At 28.1% G+C, this 16,359-nt stretch overlaps 1 long non-coding RNA gene across 1 annotated transcript; it reads right to left on the reverse strand.

Moving 5' to 3' along the window:
• Window positions 1–9,974: 9,974 nt before the first annotated feature.
• LOC107437690 (uncharacterized) lies at window positions 9,975–15,771 on the reverse strand. Its single transcript, XR_001583284.4, has 3 exons — window positions 15,627–15,771; window positions 13,084–13,266; window positions 9,975–10,109 (listed from the first exon to the last, which is right to left on the reverse strand). It is a non-coding gene; the product is annotated as an uncharacterized LOC107437690 (long non-coding RNA).
• Between the last annotated feature and the right edge of the window lie 588 nt (window positions 15,772–16,359).

Below are 16,359 nucleotides of genomic sequence, written 5' to 3' on the forward strand. Positions count from 1 at the left end.
CCAAAAGGTAGGATGCCGCAATGATAAATTACTCGATGTAAAATTTATAATTCATTACATGGTTACGTCTTCTTTATCAAACACTTATAAAATTACCATCGTATGATAATCAATTATAGATGGGGAAATTGATTGAGCTTTCAATGATCAATAAACTTTCTCCCATAACTCGACATCCCTTCTTATTAAGGTAGAAAAAAGATAATTCAATATTCTTATTAATCATACAAATTTTATAATCAATAATAAAAAGATACCATTAATATCATTAATAAAGTTCCAATTTAAATAAAAAATAATTAAAGTATTAGGGATATTAAGAGTTCGAGGTAATTAAATAATTATCATTATTGTACAGGTCACCAGAAAAAAACCATGGACCATCCTGAATAACTTTTGATCTAATGATCGGATTTTCACGTTCTAGGACTCAATCTTAATGGTTCTAGAGGGTGATCTCAAATATGCCAATCAATTAGTGCAGACGACATTTTAAGTTACGAAATCAGTCAAAAAACGAACTTTCTCTGATTAAACCTTTTTTTTTTTTTTGTTGACGAATCTGGATTTCTCTCTCTCAAAATAGAGAGGGTAGCCGCAATCTGGAAAATATGATCCCAATAGTTTGGTTGGGAGAGCGCTCCAAAGTCTGGACTCCTTAATGTTAATTTTACTTTTTGCTTAAATCGCTATATTTCCAGAACATTTTAAGCGAATTGAAATTTTTTTATCCACAATTATAACATTCGTTTATCAAATTGTAATTCCTTCTATTTAAGAATGGTCGAAAAAATTTTGAAATTTTAAGGTGTACAATTTTTTGCATCATTTTAAAGAATGCAATTTTATACATAAAATACAAAATTTGAGTGAAATCGGTTCAATAGTTCCTGAGAAATCAAATTTGAAGTATTTGACATTTTTGAAATGTGATTTCTCAGGAACTGATTTCGTAACTTAAAGTATCGTCTGCACTTATTAATTAGTATATTTGTGGTCATCCTCTCGATCCATTAAGATAGAGTCCTAGAGCGTGAAAATTCGAACATTAGATCAAAAGTAATTCAGGGTAGTAATTTTTTTTTTTTTTTGCTGCACTTTACATTGAACAATAATAATGTGATAAATAAATTAAACAATTACATTTAACTCTTCATTAAAATATAAAAGAATGCTTTTACAATAAAATAATCATAAAATTGGGGGAAGTTCGTTAGTGCTGCACAATCGATAAACCATTTAACATTTACTCATTCGCTTGTAAAATGCTTAACATTAATCCTTCATATTTGAATAATTGTCTGCTGTTTACACATTGTATGCGGATCACGTAAAAATAAGATTCTGAAATATATATTACTTTAGCTCGCATTCAAAATTTTAAAAAGTGATAGCAAAACTATCCATTTTCTTAATATCTTTCTGAAAGAAATACTATAAAGATATTACAATAAATATAAATAATTTAAAAATTAGGTTACTTAGTGCTAAAACTAATCAGCGTATTTTTTTCTAAAAATTGAAGCTGTAACCATAGCGACAAGTTTGCTCCAGGTTTGATAAAATCTTTGTACCATTTCCTTATGTCACCCGATTCATATTTTTGGAGAAATATTGCTTAAATGTTAGGCGTTCAATGCGTTAGCTACGATTTTTCAACTCTTGTCAAAATGTATAGTTTTTTGCGTTGTTTACCCTAAAGTGATTTAACTAAACACGTTTTTGATATAACATATTACTGTGACAATTATTGTACTAGCGTACGTCAGACGACCTATACATCGAAATGTGTTCTTCGAAACAGTACTTTTTAATCCGACACAGAAGACAAGAGTACTTCTGGGACAAACAAAATTTTATTCATAAATTTTTGAATAAAATTCTTTTCTATTTGAATTATAAATGTCATGGTTAGCAACACTATAGGTTAGAAATATAAATGTCTTGGTTATAGGTTTTCTATGTTCCCCCTCCCTTTAAGGCTGTTTTTCGAAGTCTCCGTTGTCATATAAAATAATGCTCTTTTGGGAAAATATGCTATTTTCATAACTGCTGTGATTTTACAACAATTAATCATGGCTGTTAGGTCAAGTTTGCCTATCTAAAGATAGCGCTGTCTATGCTCATTTTGAAAATGGCGCAAAATGTCAACTAGGAGAAAAGCTACAGTTTTGGGAAAATATAAAGCGCTCGTTGTCTAATTTTTTAATAATTAAAATCTTACTCCAAAGCTGTCTTATCTGGGTCCATAACAATTTGGAATAGGGCAGTGATTTTGAAAAATTTTTCTAGGAGGAAAAATGTCGCCAAATTGCGATTTAAAAAAAAAGTTTAATAATTTTTAAAATATGTAAGTTATTTGTCTGCTCTAAAGCCCAGATTATTCATAATGGCATGATGACAGAAATAATTTAAAATCATCACTTTGCTTCGAGACACTTAAACTGTGGATTTTTTACAATTTTCTTTGGCGGCAGAGCTTCAAAAAAAACCATGGTAACCCCTTTCTTCTCGCTCCCGTGAAAATGACGGGGTGAGGTCTCGCCCTCTATTTCTCGCTCCCGTGATATTTCCGTGCTGGAGGGTTCAGCAGTAACGCGCCAATAAGAATAAAACTAATCCATTTCTTTTGCCCGGACAACATTTTATTTCTCATTTTACACAGCAGATGGCAGTACCGGGATATTTTTTTAAGGTAATTGTAGACAGTTAGTATATTTTAAACTAGATGTCAGCACTTATCAAATTGCACTAATAAAAAAAATCAGCACTTTTATGACCGTTTTCTTGAAAATTAACCGATCGTTAAGGGGATAACGGATGAATACCGACAATAATATTTCTACTAATCTTTAAGTCTTTATTTTTAAGAATTGACATAATATTTCACTCCTTTTTGTTTGTTAAATTAACTTCTTTTATCATTATTACCTAAAAATAATTAATGAAATTGACAAGACCATGTTATTACAAACTATTTTCCTTCTGTATATTAATAAGTTTGAATAAATATAATATCGACCTTGACGATTCACCCATTGTTCAGCCTTTGGCCCATTTTTTTTCAACCACACCCTATACACCTGAGAATCATCGTGTCAAGTTTATCAAGGAGAAAAGGATGGTCTTTGAAGACGGAATTCCCCCTCTTGTTTTCATTTCACATTTTGTTTCCTCATATAAATTCCAGATTAATCAAAGAACGGCTGTCTGCACTTTCTTTTTGAAAGGCGTTTCCTTTTTAATTATTTTATATTTTTTCTCACAATAATCCTACATTAATTGCCAAGCGGAACAGGTGTTTTTTCTTAACTGATGATTCGAGAACTGAATGTTAGTTATCGATACATGAATGATGTGTTTAAGTTATCTTTTAAATATTAATTAAATTCTGAAATTCTGCGTATAATTTGGTTTGATTTTATATTTAATTACCAATATTTGCGATACTGTACACGCTATACGTACTGTTTTCGGAAATTGTTTGTGCTATCTGAAATATTCCTGTATAAAAATTTATCTGAAGACAGGAACATCAGACCAATAACAGTATACTAATACAGTTATGCATCATATTCCAGACAGCAATAGCAAATCCATAAGCTTACTTTCACCATAGTTATACCTCATAGCTCACCTTAGCTCAAGTTATACCTCATATTTTTACATTAGGCTCTTATCACCCAACTGCATATAACTACACAATCAGAGCTCATCTATTCACCTGAATACTCCTATACTTCTATATTTTCACCACTTCATCGAAATGCCACAAAGTTTAAGTTAAAGATGAATGGGAAAAGGGCCGCAAGCTGTCTCAGGTGCCCAGATGTTTTATACAGTTCAGTTCAGCTTGTGTTTATCAGTTTCACTCTATTTACCGTTTCTGTGATTGCCATTTATTAATTACACACAATTTTCTGATATCGAACACTCTATTTACCACTTACATGCTAAATTTCCGTTATCAAGAACGCTATTTATTAATTACACATTATTTTCCGGAATTGAACAATCAACGGGAACATATATCAAGTTTGCTGTCAAAAATACAACCCTGTTCCTTATTTTCAAGTGCAATTAGAATTTGTTTGCTAACTTATTTCATTTTGTAATCTTTTTCATGGTGTGGTGTTTTCAAGTTAAGCTTATAATAGTACACACTTGACATAATTTAGCATCTTTTAAAGCTCTTAAAAATTAAAGCTACCATCGTTAAAATGTTCTATTTCCAATATATTCTTAAAACAATTTAATGTTTTTTACGAATTTCCCAGTGTTGCTTTCAGAAATAAACTGTAACTATACACCATAAAATGAATTATTTAATCGGTCATCTAAATTTTCACTCTTAGATGCGAATTATATATATACCAATAACTATCTCAATTCTGTAAGTAGTAGAATGTTTTTCTTCTTCATAGTTTCTGTAGAAAACTGAAGGCTTTAGTTAAATAGTGGTATAATTTCACTTATTAATAAAATAGAGTTAACTTCTCATTCATGTCCATACATGTCATTGCTATCTTATTTTAGAAGTAGTACACCTCCAGCTTATTTTTGTTGTCAAACTGAGGAAACCACAAATTAGATAAAGGAGGCAAAATAATTTAGACTTGATAAACTTTAAGCAAGGTAAATTGAAAGCTTTGCTCCAAATAAAATAACGCTTTTTAATGAATAATAAGCTTTTTTTTTCTTATTCTGCGCAGCATCATGACTTTCATCATGACTAATCATGACTTTTAAGTTATGTTTTATTCATCTTCAGCCAATGCATTCTATGTTAATTATAAAAACTGCACTCACAATGAAAAAAGGCTATAGTTTTGTGAAACGGAAAATTTTGCTCTTGATTCAATTTTATAATATTTGATAAGTTACTCTAACGCTGCATTGTTTGAATGTATAAAGAATGCGACTAATGCGAATTATTCATTTATTTTGATAAATTTCAAAAAGTGGAAAAACATTGTTAAATTGGCAATTTTTTTTTGAAAGTTTAACTATTTTATAAAAAAAAAATATTTGAGCTATTTGTTCTTTCTAGAATTCTGACACTACTTTTCATCAGGATAATACACTGCATGCAATTGGAAAAAAAACAATGCAATTGTTTCACTATAGATTTCGAGTAAAGTGTCTTGACAACGAATTTTTTTCTTTGGCAGTGCTATAAACGCTGAAATAGGTTCTTAGAAAACACAAAAAATGCAGATTTATGAAAAATTTATCTTTATCTTACAAAAATACTAAAATTTTAATTTTGATTTTTTTTTTGTCGCTTGTCTTGATTCTTCGATAATACGGAGTATAGCATAAAATTATAAACTTTTACTAGCGTTTAAAGCACTTAAACTATGGCGTACTGCTCTGTATATGTCAAAATTAACAGAAGTGAAGTTGTCCCACCTGACAATTACTAAGGCCTTCAATTATTGAGGGATTCAAGGCTACTATCAACGTGGGACAAATGAAAAATAATAGACAAAAATGTCCCAACTTGCGGACTTCGGAGTTGGCAATTATTGTTATTATTTTACTTTCTTTCATCTTATATAGCACTTGGGGGGATGTAGGGAGTAGTTACTGATAAGATGGCAAATGGATTTTGAGTTAAAATAATAGACGGATGCTACTGATTTCAAGGCCACTATGTGCAAATGGGGCAACACGAAGATGAGATTCTCTCTTATTATTTTGGGCTGTAGCCTTCAGACAAAGATAAAACGTTTGGTGAATTTAGAATTAGAGTTCGTGAGATGCATCTCATCTCATTTGCATATTGCTTTCAAGGTCAAGATTAAACCATGTTTGTGAAGAAAAAAAATTCGTTCAGTCGAACCATATATGACACTATTGTTTTTCTTTATATACTTTCATATATTTCTAATTTAGATATAAAATACAAAATCATTTGCATATATTAATAGTTTATTTCATTTCATACGCAAATTTGAATCGCTTTCCTAATTACACAGATATAATCAACTAAAAAAGAAAAAATCAGGAGCAAATGATTGAAGTGATTCGTTAGATTTTATTCGAAGTGATCGAAGCGATTAGTTCGATTAGAAGAGATTAGTTATTTATATTTTGACATTTTAAATTGAATCTTTTTATCGAAAAGATTAGTCAGATTTTATTCGAGGTGATCAGAGCTATTAGTTCAATTAGAAGGGATAAGTTATTTATATTTTGACATATTAAACAGAAACTTTTAATCGAAATGATTAATTGGATTTTATTCAAAGTGATCGAAGCGATTAGTTCGATAAGAAATGATTAGTTATTTATATTTTGACACATTAAATTGAAACTTTTAATCGAAATGATTAGTCAGATTTTATTCGAGGTGATCGAAGCGGTTAGTTTAATTAGAAGTGATAAGTTATTTATATTTTGAACTATTAAACAGAAGCTTTCAATCGAAATGATTAATTGGATTTTATTCAAAGCGATCGAAGCGATTAGTTCGATTAGAAGTGATTAGCTATTTATATTTTGACATATTACATTGAAACTGTTGATCGAAATGATTAGTCAGATTTTATTCGACGTGATCGAAGCGATTAATTCGATTAGAAGTTATTCATATTTTGACATATTAAACCGAAGCTTTTAATCGAAATGATTAATTGGATTTTATTCAAAGTGATCGAGGCAGTTATTCGATTAGAAATGATTAGTTTTTTATATTTTAATGGACCAATCAGATGCAGTATTTTACAATTAGACATGTGAGAAGTTATAAAGAGTATCCAAAAATTCACTATATCTTTATTGACTGTAACATAAGGTTGTATTATCCAATGAATTGATAAATTTAAATTTTTTTTTATTATTAAAAGTAGTTTCTAACCAATTGTTAATTCTTTTTTGGCACGTATTCCATTCTTGTCATTGGATTGAATAAAAATAAAAGTCAGAATATCACGTCCTTAAAAAACTATTATGCATTTAAAGTCTGTAGAAAGGCTAGCCGTTCCACTTTCTGCTACACTAAAAATTAACTTTAGAGAAGAGATTCCATGAATTGCAGAATTTTGGTTAATTCTGAAAATTTTGAAAAACCTCATCAAAAGGTGATGGAACAAAGTGGCGTCTTATATGCATGTTTGAGTTATTTATACGTGAATTTGAACAAGTTACTTTAAATCAAATTTAGACAACCGAGAATTAAATTTTATAAAAAGACAACAAAAATTTCGTTAGAACTAGATTTATAAAACTTTAAAAAAAAAGTTACTAAGCATTTATCTCAGGTTGAGAAGAAATTTTAACAATCATTGTTCAGACTGAAAGCAATGCAAACGACAATTTCTAGTTTAACCAGGGTGTTAACCGGTCGCAAAAAATTTTGTGACTTATTTTTCGATGATTTTTTCAGGATTTTTAAGTAAACCAATTTCGAATAAACAATTTCTCCAACGTTAGAAAGTTAGAAATACAGTCTATCTCAGTATACTGCCGCGTAGCTGGATTAACTGATTCGTCTGTGATGATTCGTCGATAATAGAAAAATATGTGAAGTGGGAACTATTTCTCCAACGAATCTGACCTTGGGGAAAAGAGATTAGTCCTTAAAAGGAAGTGGCCATTTGATACAAACAACTGTATGAAACTGCCTCCATTGTCAAAAATATCTTGTTCTGGTTATAAACAAAAAATTCCAATCAATCATCAATATAGCACAAGCAGCCTATCAACTCAAAATTACCTATCAACTATAAATTAGCAGCCTATCAACTATAAATTACTCAAAAAATCTTATTGCGACCCAGAATTATGTGGGCCCTCGATATAACAATATATCCCTCTACAACAATATTCTTATTTGATCCGCATTGTTGTAGCGAGATTTTACTATATATATATATATATATATATATATATATGGGTCATTCTCATAAAAACAGTCATTTTCATGTCCCCAGTATATTTTATGTTTGTTTTACAACTTACGAAAAAAGAAATTTCAGGGAAAGTGTTCTTCAGAATGTAGGCTAACAAAAGAATAAAAATAAAATTATCAATTTATATTTTTTATTTATTTTAGGTAATTAAAATGTACCAATATGTCATTCCCTCACTTGTCCCCACTGTTGATTTAAGAAAAGAAAAAATTGTTTCTGAAATAAAAATAAAAAAATTTACAAATTCGTGTTTTTTATTTCAGAATATTGAAATATAGAATTCAGAAAATCAATTTTCAATTTAATTTCTGATAAAAATATTAACACAGCACTATTTTAAACTTTGTCCCCAGTGCTTCGCGTCATTCCCTCACAACAATGTTTTTATCACCTGCAATCTTCTTAGAATAAAAATATTTTAATAAAAACTTTAGCAGCTAACAACTGGCATCATAGAACAAAATTGCAGTATGTTTCCATCTTCAACTTAAAGAAGCTATGCTGTGGAATAAATTTGAATGAATTAAACCAGGCAAAATTTTTTACATTTGTCATTCCCTCATGTCGTTTTTAAGAGTAAAATAAAATACATCTTCATCGAGAAAGTGGATAATTATATGTTGCTTTCTTGTATGAATATAATTGTATGTGATTGATTTCAGAAATTAATTAGGCCTAACTGTTATTTTTAAATTTTATTAAATTTGTCATTCCCTCACTAGTGTATAAAGTGAGGGAATGATGCTGAAGTGAGGGAATGATTCAAGATGAGTATATTATTAAATTTTATTTCCCAAACCTTTAAAAACTATGCTATTAACTATATAAAGTTAAATTATAATAAATGTTAGATATACTTAGTATGTTATCATTTTCAAACTTGAGGTAGCTGTAACTTAGAGAAAAACATGTATTAAAATAAAATATCATACCCTATTAGTGTCATTCCCTCACTTTTTAAACAGTGAAATTAATTTATTTATTTAAATATTAAGTATAATTTATAGGATATATACTTTCTTATATATATATATATATATATATATATATATATATATATATATATATATATATATATATATATATATATATATATATATATATATATATATTTATATATATATATATATATATATATATATATATATATATATATATATATATATATATATATATATATATATATATATATATATATATATATATATATATATATATATATATATTTATATATATATATATATATATATATATATATACATATGAATAGTTTGCTACCACTTGTATATTTTTGGAGGACCATTGGGAGTACTGAGATTTTTGGCCAAACTAATTTCAAAGATAAAATGTTTACAATATGTACAGGAATGCCACAGGCGACTAAAAATGTGAAATGTGGTAAAAACTCAATTCATTTTTATTTATTTATCATCTTTTTAATTATTAAATCGTAACTCTCTAATACTATGATTAAATTTCAAATTATTCATGCCTTAAAACAAAAAATTTCTTCGCATTCGCTATCAATTGTAAACTGAAAATAAATATATTATAAATATATTATAGAAAGTTGCTAGTTTTAATCTTTTTTTTTTTAAAATAAAATTTTTGAATTTTACAAGTCACTACTTTTTCAATTTTTAGACACCTGTGGTTGCCAAGTGGATACAAATTAGTGGAATAGGAATTAATTTTTAAAAGGAAAAAAGTGGTAATTAATGGAACCACTAAGAGAGATTTTGTTTAAGTTTCTCGTCAACTGTAGACATTTTGTATAATCTATTGTCCCTAAAATTTTGTAAATTTTAGTTGCTTCTTTTTTTTTAAAATTATTAACTTTTTCAAAACAGGAAATTAAATCTTCTAACGACTCAAAATTTAATATCATTTAACATCGAACAAGGGGGGGGGATACAGGGTTTAAATAAAAAACTTTTAATGTGGTTATACGATCTTTAAGAGAAATTTTCTTTCTATATATGTTTCTTCAAATAAATAAAAAATGCTATTATACAATGTATAAATTATACAATGTACCTGAGGTAAGAACACAAACAATTTTTAATGCTTTTTTATATGCTTTATTTAGAAAAGTATTAAAAAGTTACAAGAAAAACTGGCATATATTAAGTTGTCTGCAGACATGAGGATTATATCTTCGTCAAGTTTCAAAAACCGTATTCATTATCCAATCTGAAAATATAAGTAAAAATCACTTTAATTCTTTATGTTTTATATTTTAAAATAAGTAATAAAAATAAATTAATATTGTATAATGATTTATTACCTTTGTAATTTCCTTTTTTATATTGGATAGCGATGAAGCAATTGGGAGTAATTTTAGAATGGATAAAAGCAATAACTTTTTATAAAATTTCAAGAAGGGAAACAATTTAGGTTAAAAAATATTCAATTAAATATACCTGCAAGTGACGTCACCGTGGGTAAATCAGGTTTGACGCAGACGCGTGACGTCGCCAACAGGTATCCAATTAAATCTGATTAAAATTACATGGTTAGGCATAATCACTTCACTTCTTGTGTTGCAAGAACTCAATTAAAAAAATTTCTTTTGTTCGGAAATTCTTTTTTCTCCATATAATATATTACTGCATTCTAAATGGGAACACTAAAACATTTTTGGTTATGATAAAAAGGATTAAAATGAAATAATATAACCCTAATTTTTACATTTTAATAAATGGATGAAATGTAAAGTATAGGAAACGTGTCCTAGCTAGTTGAATATTATGTCTTTTTTCAAATACACTCCAGATATTCGCTATACGACGGGCAAATGGGAGAAGTAATATTTTCTAATTAGCCTGACAGTTTTTAGGTCAATTTAGGTCAATTACAGTAGTGAGTTCACATACTTTTTCGCCTAATTTGAAAATATGACATTCATTGCTCAATAAGCCTAACTTATTTCAAGCAGTTTGCTAATAGCTCTGAACAGTGATGGTTTATTATAAATAGCCTTATTAAAAATTTATTACAATAAGTTTAAGCAAATTCAGTCTGATTGAATTAATTTTTGCACTCTGCCTAGTAATCGTAAAAACGGGGACAACAGAAGAAAATAATGGGGGGAAAACAAGGAAAAGTCAGGAAATTTTATCTGTATTTGTAAATACGACATTTTTTCCCAATCAATTTGGTCTCGCAATATTTTTATTTAAATTGTTTATTTTTCTCTTTAATTTCAAATATATATTATATTTTGAAATATATTTTATATAAAAGAATAACGCATAACTGAAAATATATTCCATCGGCTATAAAAACCAGGGATATTCGATAAAATTAGCCGAAATAATTCAAAGAAAAGTCAAAAAATTTATTTTTCCTTAGTGTTTGTAACTACTTTGTTAAATTGTATTAAGCCAAGCAACGCCAGGCTGATAAAAAAAATACTGAAGAGTTGAAGAACTAGACTGGAGCATTACAAAATGCTGGTGTATGAAATCCTATTTTTAAAAATTTTCTTTATTAGGGTAAACCAACCAGTGAATGAACACTACCCATTGAAGGAACATTTCATATATATTGATTAAAAATAAGAATTTGAAACCTTTTCTTTAGATTGATTGGTAACAATAGCTTACTGCCAAACAATAGGAAGTCATCTAGCAATGTTTTGGATTACCTGATCAGACTTCTGTGGAAAAATATTTGAATTTGTGATTATCTTTGCAACACCTTGTTTCCTTGAAAAAATTATAAGGTGAGTGTTTGTATTTATATGTTTGAAGTGGAATTAATTGCATGTAATAGTTTTATTTTTTTCACTGTGAAAAAAAGAATTCAAAATATAGTTATTGAAGTTACGTTTTATTTTTTCTAAGCATCATAGCATAATAAAGTACTGAGATAAGGGGATGTTTATTCACTGGATCACCAAACGATGAAAAACCAGTGATATGTTATCACTGGCAATGAAATTAAAGATGAGATTGAATGCTTTCTCAAGTACCTGGTAGGGAGCTACTAAGACATGGGCAAACATAAACTGGCAGAGCCCCGATAAAAATGTATCAACAGAAATGGTGATCATGTTCAATATTTCTACCCCTAAGTAAGTTTTTCCTTAAAATTATATATAAAATTATGGAAAATACATGGAGTTTGTATTTGAGAAAAAAAGCGATCATACTTTTGTGATTATCTTTGTACTTTCATGTATTGTACGGAAAAAAAAATTGAAAATTTACATAATTTTGAACTATAAATTGAAAAATATTAAAAATAGAATTTTACTTATTTATGTTTTTAAGCTTTAGCTAAATCGGTGAGATATTGTCTCAATTAAATGAAGAATTTCCGATATAGCTTATACCTTAAAATTTGAATAAAATTGAATTAAAAGATTGAAAATATCATTGCTGAAATTATCAATTTTCATTTCTCAAAATAAAAATATTAAAAAAACATGAAATCGAATTGTAAATTCACTGAATATTACGGGTTGTTTTTGGTACGGAAAATCTGACAAAAAAGCATTTAAAAATATGTTTAAATAAATATAAACATAAAAACAGACGAAAAAATTTAAAAAAAATATTTATTCTACTTATTCACACTAAGACCAAGTTGTGATTTTGAACAAAAAATTTTAATTTCTTTAAGTGAGAAATAAAAAAATATTCATTATACAGTTATTATTTATTTCGATATTTATTTTAAATTTCTGTGAGATGAATATTTAAAATCCATGAAACCAATTTTTGATGTTTGAAGACTTAAATCTGAAATTTTTTTCTTCATACATTTGAATCAAAAAAAGACAATTTTTAAAAAATTTAAATGGCATTAATCAATTTTTACTTTAGCTGTCATTAATTTTAAAAATTATATTGGAACTTTTTTACTCATGAATATATATTCTCGTTAATACTCAAATGACTTTGACTTCACAAAATGCAGCATTTTACTATGGTATTAATATCCATGAATTGATAGGTATGTAACTTTTAGTTTTACACTTGGCTTACATAGTTGCGTGTTGTTTAACAATTGTAATTTCATGTTATTAGTTTAATATTTAATTTAAACTTCTATAAGACAGATGGAAAAATGGCGGCTTCTATGCTACCTCAGGTGCCCCATCCTTCCAATAGTTATACAATAATCCATTACAAAAATTTAAAAACGAAGAACTACTGACCTTTGTCCAAGTCCTTTAGTACCATCCTTGGTTGTAATATCCACGGTTTGGCATAAAGTTTCGTTGAAAACCATATCCATAAGAGCTTGGGTAACCATATTTAGGATTGTTATAGTTGTAAGAAGAATATCCCCACTGGGCCATGCAGCAAGCCACAACGGCAGCAACAATCAAGAGAGCAAACTAAAATTAAATGTATTAACATTATCATAAAATTTAATTAAAATATATAAAATAATTGCTTCGACATTTCGACTTATGAAAAATATTTAGCTGCGTGTTATTTTTATTGGCTTCGTTTAAAGTGTTAACTTAATTTTATTTATTTATTGCAGGGCTGATTGTGCTGCCGAAAAAATCCCGATTTCCTGATTTTTTGCTAACCGTGATCCGGAAGTTTCCGGAGATCGAAGGTTCAGACGTTTCAAAAAATCATTGATCACAAAAGTTTCCGGAAATCGAATTTTCAAAGGTGGAACTTAAAAACACAGTTTATTTTATTTGTTTGTAAGGGAGAGCCAGATAAGCTTATATTCTAGATTAATATTCATTTTTATCTGTAAATAGTTATTATAATCATAAACTCAAGAAAGAAAGACATATTTGTAAATTTCAATTACTTCTCCAGGTCATCATAGGTGTAGGTAAGTGGTATAGGTATGTGTAAATGGTATAGGTATGCGTGAAATTTTAAATATATTTTAAGTAAACTAAGAAATATTGAGAAAAAGGAAAAAAACCTTGTTTAAATTTTTTTTCTAATTTTTTAATTTAAAATTTTTTTTTTTTTTTTTACTCAAGAAATTTTCCGGAATTTTGATTTGGACTCACAATCACCCCTGTTTATTGTTACACGTACAGGGGTTGAACAAGATTTAAAAAAAAAAATTTCAATACTAGCTCTATGCAAACAATTTCTCTTTTAGCAGCAAATGTTCTAGAAGTTGTCAGGAGGCAAAACAGATGGCACAATTTGAAAGATCATGCTTGAAACTTTTAGAAATGGTGTCCTTTCCAACCATGCAAAATTTGCCTTTTGCAAAATGAGCGTAAGGAGTTAAAAACCTTTTTTTTTTCTTTTTCTATACCACTATAATAGTAAAAGCATTCTAATATAAACATTTCAATCCTATATTATGATATCAAAATTGATTGTATTAATGCTAGAAAAAAGTTATTAACTTCAAACGCTCATTTTTGATCGAAACGAACGGAAAGCTTGACCTTTCAAATTATGCGAACAGTTTTACCATGTAAAATCTTACTAAACACTTGCTGTTGAAAAAATATTGTGTACATAAAGTGTTATGTATTGAAGTGTTTTTTTTTTTTTTTTTTTTTTTTTTGATTAAGCTCTATACATACGCTGGCTTCTGTACAAGAATTAATTGTTTTTAAATAATAAGCGAACATAAAATATTATAAACTTCGATATAAACTCAATGGCGCCATTTGGCGAGTGAGACTCGTCACGTGTTTACTTCGAATAAATAAAAAGTGATGACAAAAGTATGTTGGTATCAGTCTATTTCAAATATGGATCATGCATAGATAGCTACTGCATCATACATCATATGAATGGTAAGGTAGGTAGGTATAAACTTTTTTTTATAACTAATCGACTAAATAACAAACAAAAAAAAAAAGAATATCTTAGAGCAAAAAATTGATATAAATTTTTAATGTGGCTGCTTTATCTAATTCTATTATTTGAAAAAAATCAGATTTTAATGTGTTACATTTTTAATCTATTAAACTTAAAAAAAAAAGGATCATTTTGATATTAGGGTTTAGCCTCAGTAACTTAGAGGATAGAGTGCTTATTCGAATCCTAGTGATACTTTTTCGATATGAATTCTTTTTCCGATTTGTAACGACCACAATGCTGACATAAAATATCTCCAGTGCAATACGGATCGTTTGATAGAATCCCTTTGAAGTTGAGTTCACCAGGGAGGTTTCGTAAGTTTTCAGCTGAATATAACGCAAATCTGGGTTGATTCTATCAAAAATTCCTCCACAAAGTTTGGTTTGCCAAAATGTTTTATTTAAGGATTTCCTACCCTTTTGTGTATCAATCAAAATTAAAAACTGCGACGGTGTTTATTGATGGTCCTAAACCCAAATATAAGTCAGTTGTCCAACGCCGGATATAAAATAAAATAAAAGAAGATATTGTTTAAAACTGTTAAATTAAAAAGACGATTTCAGTATTAGGGCTTAAAACTATTACATTTACCCAATGGTTCGCCATGCATTTATTTCAAATAAATAAAAACCAGTGGCCAAAACATTTTGCTATCACCTATTTCAAAAATAGACAATGCATTAAAAACTTCTACCTCTTGTAAATGACAGAATAGTTATCGCGAAAGATTTGTTAATTACTAAACTAAGAAAATGTCTATTATTTTTAATCAAAAACTTTACGACCAGTTTTTAACTTGGCTTCTATCTCTTAGTTTGAAATTTAAATAAGTCGGACTTAAATGGGTTGAGGAGAGAATAATTTAAAAATCTTTAAAATGGAACAGAATACTTACCAAGTAGTTCATTTTAGTGAGTTTGAAGAGCTTTGCTAAGAAACTGTAGCAATGATGACTACCTTCCCAAGAGCATCTCTATTTATACCAAATAATCACGAAAAAGATGCAACAAGACATTAAAAGACTTCAATTTTAATTGAAATTATATCTTTGATATTTTCAAGGCTTTGAAACTAAAGTTGAACAAAATGGCAATTTTAAAATTATTTTTTTCCATTGACATAAAGATCTTTTAGAATAAACGTAAGATAATATTGAGAAACTCGTTTACTTGATATCGAGTTTTAAAATTTCTTCTTGAATAGTTCAATCCAGGGTCATGCCAAAGGTGTGAAGGTGCTATAATCGAGTGTGAAGTATAGAATTGAAATTGAAACTTGATACCTACAAACTCTTTAAAGTAGTTCAAATATTATTTATATCCGATTTATTTGTTTTCATTGGATTTGTTTGAAAACCATTTCAATGACAATATATTTCCTCGCATATAGATTCAAATATTCGGTATTTTTCTAATGTGATTATCGTTTTAAAAAAGCTTAGATTTATGTAAGAATCTAACGATAACCTTAATCGCTGTTTGTTAAGAGTTTTGAAATATAGAAGTTAGATAATTATGCTGCATTTTACAAACGCATAACTAATTAATTGTTATATTTTTAAATTTACAACCTCGTCAAATTAAGTAAGTTTTCTTTTCCTTTTATGCACTTAATGTAAATTTTTTAGA

The sequence above is a fragment of the Parasteatoda tepidariorum genome, chromosome 9 (genome assembly GCF_982258835.1).
Source record: "Parasteatoda tepidariorum strain Cologne lab strain chromosome 9, Ptep-v5.0, whole genome shotgun sequence".
NCBI classification, from domain to species: Eukaryota; Metazoa; Arthropoda; class Arachnida; order Araneae; family Theridiidae; genus Parasteatoda; species Parasteatoda tepidariorum.